The sequence below is a fragment of the Phocoena phocoena genome, chromosome 9, assembly GCF_963924675.1.
Source record: "Phocoena phocoena chromosome 9, mPhoPho1.1, whole genome shotgun sequence".
In the NCBI taxonomy this organism is placed as follows: Eukaryota; Metazoa; Chordata; class Mammalia; order Artiodactyla; family Phocoenidae; genus Phocoena; species Phocoena phocoena.
Window position 1 is genome coordinate 65,204,479 of NC_089227.1, and position 7,986 is coordinate 65,212,464.

A 7,986-nucleotide genomic window follows, 5' to 3' on the forward strand; every position below is an offset into this window, starting at 1 on the left:
GGTTTGACCATTGTTGGTTTATTGTCCCTTATTCCTACATTACGGTTGAGGAAACGGAGGCACAGAGAACTTAAAAGACTTGGCCAAAGCATTGTAGCCAGTGAGGGTAGAGCTGGGATTTGGACCAGGTGAGTCTGCTGCAGAGCCAGAGCTCAGGTCACCAGGCTCCACCCCAGCTCTGCCTGTCACCTGGGGCCTCTCCGGCTCCTCCCCTTGCCAGCGTGTGATCCAGAGCAAGTTGTTTCCTTCTCTTTGCCTTCCTTTCCTCATCCAACTAGAAAAAAAAAAAGCCATCTCCCTTGCAGGGTTTTTGTGAGAATTCAAGGAGATAACAGCTGTAAAGTACCTGGCACGTGATAGACACTGTGAATATGTGTCTTACTTCTGAGAGAACAAGAACGAACGTTGTAAAAATAGGTTGGTTTGCAAGGAAGATAGATAATTATTTACATCCCCCAATCTTTTTGTTTGTTTGTTTTTGAAAAGGACATTTGGAAAGTTTATTTGAAACATATTTCGGGCAGCTTTTCTCAGAAAAGAATAAGGTTTTTGGCTATACACACCCACTACTACTTCTAATAAAATGTCTAAAAACTTACCCATCATTTCTTCAAATCCTTTTCATTGAAACTGTCACAGCTTGAAGCCATTTCTGCTATTTTCCTTACTCATGCAGCTCTCATGGAAATCTGCTTTCTATTTACAAAGCCAAACCTGCCGACCATGAGGTGGTGTGATTAATTAGAAATTACCGTAGCAGGATGCCTTCCCTAAACACAGCAGCGAATCTCTTTTATCCTCTCAATAACTAGCTTATAGCCCTCAAGTTAAAGCATTTGGCCTTCATAGTTGGCTTATTTCAGGTCCAGTCAGAGACCAGTAATTTGCCTGGCCACATTCCTTGTTACTGGAGGGGCTGCCTGTGCTACTTTGGGCAATGAATGGCCCAAACTGAACCTCTGAGAACTTTGGAGAATCAAAATGCAGGAACCTTGATATTTACAAGGAAATAAAGCTGAGCTCATAGGGACAGAAAGTGCAGGGGAATAAAGATTGGATGAGACTTAATGAGTTATGTAGAGCAGACAACTACTTGTGGCTCTGCACACTCTCTGTGTAACCTGAGTGGATCACAACTTTCTAGAAAACAGTACTCACCTTCCCAGGTTGCTATGAGGTTTAAATGGAATAACAGATACAAAGTGCTGTAATAAACTCCACCCACACTGAGAGTGGCATGCTATTTCTCCAACAACCATCTTACTAAATGGTACAAAGATTCCACAGGGTAATTCACCAGTGTAGACAACAGCCAGAGGCATAGATTTGGCTAAAGTTATTGTCAGAAGACCCTTTGATTTTCTAGAAAAGTGAGAATCCGGTAAAAAAGAACTAAATCCCTACTTCCATAGTAGGAAGTCAATTTATGCTGGCTAATACTGAAAAATCACAAGTAGTGCTAAAAAAGTGTGTAGTTTATTGAAATACAGGTAAAAAACAAGAGCAACAGTTTATAAAGTCGCAAAAGGTGGTCTCCTAGAAATAAAAACTTGAGATTGTGGGTGATGAATAGGGGTTCGTTTGGGTTTGGTTTGATTTTGGTAATAATTCTGGTAGTACTATTTGACTCCATATGTATACATGTCTAACTTTGATAAAAATAAAAACTGAATTATAAAAATTATGGTATTTGGTGCTCCTCTGGTGGCGCAGTGGTTGAGAGTCCGCCTGCCGATGCAGGGAACAAGGGTTCGTGCCCCGATCCGGGAAGATCCCACATGCCGCGGAGCGGCTGGGCCTGTGAGCCATGGCCGCTGAGCCTGCGCATCCGGAGCCTGTGCTCCGCAACGGGAGAGGCCGCAACAGTGAGAGGCCCACGTACCGCAAAAAAAGAAAAAAAAATTAACAAGACTCTTATAAAGATTTGTGCAGTAGCATGGGATTGAAGACTTCTGCATAATCCCAGAAAGAAACAACCTTTGTCAAGATAGAATTCTGGAAGGGAAAGTGTGCACATGATTTGAACCCTGGAATTTTAACTCTCACTGTCTGCTGGGAACCATGTAGCCCTAGAACTTTCTAGCTCAGGCGGGATGGAGAACACCAAAGATGAACCCAACCCATTAATGAAAACCACATGGCTGACATACATGTACACGCATATATATAAAAAACAACCAAAACATGGACAATGAACTGTGATGTTAATCCCTGGCTACTTCTCCCTGAGAAAGTAACACAGCCATTCTTTGCTGAATCCTCCGTGGGTGTTACACATTGCGCTTGAGTCATCAAAGAGATGACCAATTGCTCTCCTTTGTTTTAGGACTTTATTAAGAAGTCTTAGTATTTGGTTATGCTTCCTACAAATACCATGTTTACATTCTGAATCTTCATCACTGATTTCTAGCATGGGCATTCTTGCCTCCAATTCACTTGGCTGATGCTAGCTGTGGGTGTAGATTCTTTTTTTTAACATCTTTATTGGAGTATAATTGCTTTACAATGGTGTGTTAGTTTCTCCTTTATAACAAAGTGAATCAGCTATTTATACATATATCCTCATATCTCCTCCCTCTTGTGTCTCCCTCCCAACCTCCCTATCCCACCCTCTAGGTGGTCACAAACCACCGAGCTGATCTCCCTGTGCTATGCAGCTGCTTCCCACTAGCTATCTGTTTTACATTTGGTAGTGTATATATGTATATGCCAATCTCTCACTTCTTCCCAGCTTACCCTTCCCACTCCCTGTGTCCTCAAGTCCATTCTCTATGTCTGCGTCTTTATTCCTGTCCTGCCGCTAGGTTCTTCAGAACAATTTTTAAAAAAAATTCCATATACTTATGTGCTAGCAAACGGTACTTGTTTTTCTCTTTCTGACATACTTCACTCTGTATGACAGTCTCTAGGTTCATCCACCTCACTACAAATAACTCAATTTCATTTCTTTTTATGGCTAAGTAATATTCCACTGTATATATGTGCCACATCTTCTTTATCCACTCATCCGATGATGGGCAGTTAGGTTGTTTCCATCTCCGGGCTATTGTAAATAGAGCTACAATGAACATTGTGGTACATGACTCTTTTTGAATTATCGTTTTCTCAGGGTATATGCCCAGTAGTGGGATTGCTAGGTTGTATGGTAGTTCTATTTTTAGTTTTTTAAGGAACCTCCATACTGTTCTCCATAGTGGCTGTACCAATTTACACTCCCACCAATAGTGCAAGAGGGTTCCCTTTTCTCCACACCCTCTCCAGCATTTATTGTTTGTAGATTTTTTATTATGGCCATTCTGACTGGTGTGAAGTGATACCTCATTGTAATTTTGATTTGCATTTCTCTAATGATTAATGATGTTGAGCATCTTTGCATGTGTTTGTTGGCAATCTGTTTATCTTCTTTGGAGAAATGTCTGTTTAGGCCTTCTGCCCATTTTTGGATTGGGTTGTTTGTTTTTCTTGATATTGAGCTACATGAGCTGCTTGTAAATTTTGGAGATTAATCCTTTGTCAGTTGCTTCATTGGAAAATATTTTCTCCCATTCTGAGGGTTGTCTTTTCATCTTGTTTATGTTTTCCTTTGCTGTGCAAAAGCTTTTAAGTTTAATTAGGTCCCATTTGTTTATTTTTGTTTTTATTTCCATTTCTCTAGGAGGTGGGTCAAAAAGGATCTTGCTGTGATTTATGTCATAGAGTGTTCTGCCTATGTTTTCCTCTAAGAGTTTTATGGTATCTGGCCTTACATTTAGGTCTTTAATCCACTTTAAGTTCATTTTCGTGTATGGTGTTAGGGAGTGTTTAATTTCATTCTTTTACATGTAGCTGTGCAGTTTTCCCAGCACCACTTATTGAAGAGGCTGTCTTTTCTCCATTGTGTATTCTTGCCTCCTTTATCAAAAATAAGGCGACCATATGTGCATGGGTTTATCTCTGGGCTTTCTATCCTGTTCCGTTGATCTATATTTCTGTTTTTGTGCCAGTACCATACTGTTTTGATTACTGTAGCTTTATAGTAAAGTCTGAAGTCTGTGAGCCTGATTCTTCCAGCTCCGTTTTTCTTTCTCAAGATTGCTTTTGCTGTTCAGGGTCTTTTGTGTTTCCATACAAATTGTGAAATTTTTTGTTCTATTTCTGTGAAAAATGTTATTGGCAGTTTGATAGGGATTGCATTAAATCTGTAGATTGCTTTGGGTAGTAGAGTCATTTTCACAGTGTTGATTCTTCCAATCCAAGAACATGGTATATCTCTCCATCTGTTTGTATCAACTTTAATTTCTTTCATTACTGTCTTATAGTTTTCTGCATACAGGTCTTTTATCTCCTTAGGAAGGTTTATTCCTAGGTATTTTATTCTTTTTGTTGCAGGGGTAAATGGGAGTGTTTCCTTAATTTCTCTTTCAGAGTTTTCATCATTGGTGTATAGGAATGCAAGAGATTTCTGTGCATTAATTCTGTATCCTGCTACTTTACCAAATTCATTGATTAGCTCTAGTAGTTCTCTGGTAGCATCTTTAGGATTCTCTATGTATAGTATCATGTCATCTGCAAACAGTGACAACTTTACTTCTTCTTTTCTGCTTTGGATTCCTTTTATTTCTTTTTCTTCTCTGACTGCTGTGGCTAGAACTTCCAAAACTATGTTGAATAATAGTGGTGAGAGTGGGCAACCTTGTCCTGTTCCTGATCTTAGAGGAAATGGTTTCAGTTTTTCACCATTGAGAGCGATGTTGGCTGTAGATTTGTCATATATGGCCTTTATTATGTTAAGGTAAGTTCCCTCTATGCTTACTTTCTGGAGGGTTTTTATCATAGATGGATGTTGAACTTTGTCAAAAGCTCTTTCTGCATCAATTGAGATGATCACATGGTTTTTCTCCTTCAATTTGTTAATACGGTGTATCACGTTGATTGATTTGCGTATATTAAAGAATCCTTGCATTCCTGGGATAAACCCGACTTGATCATGGTGTATGATCCTTTTAATGTGCTGTTAGATTCTGTTTACTAGTAATTTGTTGAGGATTTTTGCATCTGTGTTCATCAGTGATATTGGCCTGTAGTTTTCTTTCTTTGTGACATCTTTGTCTGTTTTTGGTATCAGGGTGATGATGGCCTTGTAGAATGAGTTGGGGAGTGTTCCTGCCTCTGCTATATTTTGGAAGAGTCTGAGAAGGATAGGTGTTAGCTCTTCTCTAAATGTTTGAGAGAATTCTCCTGTGAAACCATTGGGCCCTGGACTTTTGTTTGTTAGAAGATTTTTTTTTTTTTTTTTTTTTTTGCGGTACGCGGGCCTCTCACTGTTGTGGCCTCTCCCGTTGTGGAGCACAGGCTCCGGACACGCAGGCTCAGCGGCCATGGCTCACAGGCCTAGCCGCTCCGTGGCATGTGGGATCTTCTCGGACCTGGGCAGGAACCCTTGTTCCCTGCATCAGCAGGCGGACTCTCCACCACTGTGCCACCAGGGAAGCCCATGTTGGAAGATTTTTAATCACAGTCTCAATTTCAGGGCTTGTGATTGGACTGTTTATATTTTCTATTTCTTCCTGGTTCAGTCTCGGAAGGTTGTGCTTTTCTAAGAATTTGTCCATTTCTCCCAGGTTGTCCATTTTATTGGCATATAGTGGCTTGTAGTAATCTCTCATGATACTTTGTATTTCTGCCGTATCAGTTGTTACTTCTTTTTCATTTCTAATTCTATTGATTTGAGTCTTCTCACTTTTTCTCTTGATGAGTCTGGCTAATGGTTTATCAATTTTGTGTATCTTCTCGAAGCACCAGCTGTTAGTTTTATTGAACTTTGCTATTATTTTCATTTCTTTTTCATTTATTTCTGATTTGATATTTATGATTTCTTTCCTTCTGCTAACTTTGTGGGGTTTTTTGTTCTTTCTCTACTTGCTTTAGGTGTAAGGTTAGTTTGTTTATTTGAGATCTTTCTTGTTTCTTGAGGTAGGATTGTGTTGTTATACACTTCCCTCTTAGAACTGCTTTTGCAGCATCCCATAGGTTTTGGGTCATCGTGTTTCCCTTGTCATTTGTGTCTAGGTATTTTTTAATTTCCTCTTTGATTTCTTCAGTGATCTCTTGGTTATTTAGTGTATTGTTTAGCCTCCGTGTATCTGTAATTTTTACAATTTTTTTCCTGTAATTTGTATCTAGTCTCACAGTGTTGTTGTCAGAAAAGATACTTGATATGATTTCAATTTTCTTAAATTTACCAAGGCTTGATTTGTGACCCAAGATACAATCTCTCCTGGAGAATGTTACATGAGCCCTTGAGAAGAAAGTGTATTCTGTTGTTTTGGGATGCATTGCCCTATAAATATCAATTAAGTCCATCTTGTTTAATGTATCATTTAAAGCTTGTGTTTCCTTATTTATTTTCATTTTGGATGTTCTGTCCATTGGTGACAGTGAGGTGTTAAAGTCCCCTACTATTATTGTGTTACTGTTGATTTCTCCTTTTATGGCTGTTAGCACTTGACTCATGTATTGAGGTGTTCCTATGTTGTGTACATATATATTGACAATTGCTATATCTTCTTGGATTGATCCCTTGATCATTATGCAGTGTCCTTCTTTGTCTCTTCTAATACTCTTTATTTTAAAGTCTATTTTGTCTGATATGAGAATTGCTACTCCAGCTTTCTTTTGATTTCCATTTGCATGGAATATCTTTTTCCCTCCTCTCACTTTCAGTCTGTATGTGTCCCTAGGTCTGAAGTGGGTCTCTTGTAGACAGCATACATACAGGTCTTGTTTTTGTATCCATTCAGCCAGCCTATGTCTTTTGGTTGGAGCATTTAATCCCTTTACATTTAAGGTAGTTATCAATATATATGTTCCTATTACCATTTTCTAAGTTGTTTTGGGTTTGTTATTGTAGGTCTTTTCCTTCTCTTGTGCTTCCTGCCTAGAAAAGTTCATTTAACATTTGTTGTAAAGCTGGTTTGATGGTGCTGAATCCTCTGAGCTTTTGCTTGTCTGTAAAGGTTTTGATTTCTGCATCAAATCTGAATAAGATCCTTGCTGGTTAGAGTAATCTTGGATGTAGGTTTTTCCCTTTCATCACTTTAAATATGTCCTGCCACTCCCTTCTGGCTTGCAGAGTTTCTGCTGAAAGATCAGCTGATCTTTATGGGGATTCCCTTGTATGTTATTTGTTGCTTTTCCCTTGCTGCTTTTAATATTTTTTCTTTGTATTTAATTTTTGATAGTTTGATTAATATGTGTCTTGGTGTATTTCTCCTCAGATTTATCCTGTATGGGGCTCTCTGTGCTTCCTAGACTTGATTGACTTTTTCCTTTCCCATATTAGAGAAGCTTTCAACTATAACCTCTTCAAATATTTTCTCAATCCCTTTGTTTTTCTCTTCTTCTTCTGGGACCCCTATAATTCGAACGTTGGTGCATTTCATGTTGTTCCAGAGGTCTCTGAGACTGTCCTCGTTTCTTCTCATTCTTTTTTCTTTATTCTGCTCTGTGGTAGTTATTTCCACTCTTTTGTCTTCCAGGTCACTTATCCATTCTTCTCTCTCAGCTATTCTGCTATTGATTCCTTCTAGAGAATTTTAAATTTCATTTATTTTGTTGCTCATCATTGTTTGTTTGCTCTTTAGTTCCTCTAGGTTCTTGTTAAACATTTCTTTTATTGTCTCCATTCTGTTTCCAAGATTTTGGATCATCTCTACTATCATTATTATGAATTCTTTTTCAGGTAGACTGCCTATTTCCATGGGTGTAGATTCTGTGATTATCTATTCTGGCTGTTACACCCCATGCTCTCAGCTCTGATGACCATGTGCTTGGCATACTGTAACAAGTTGAAGGATGCTTTAAATTCCTTTAGGTGGGAAAAACCATTTCTGGCTTGGAGCTGGAGATGAAATCCTCCTTTGTTGTAAAGAAACACAGGCAACAAGATATTTTCTATGCAGCACAATTACATCCTCCCAGGAGCAGAGATTTCGCATGACACTGCTG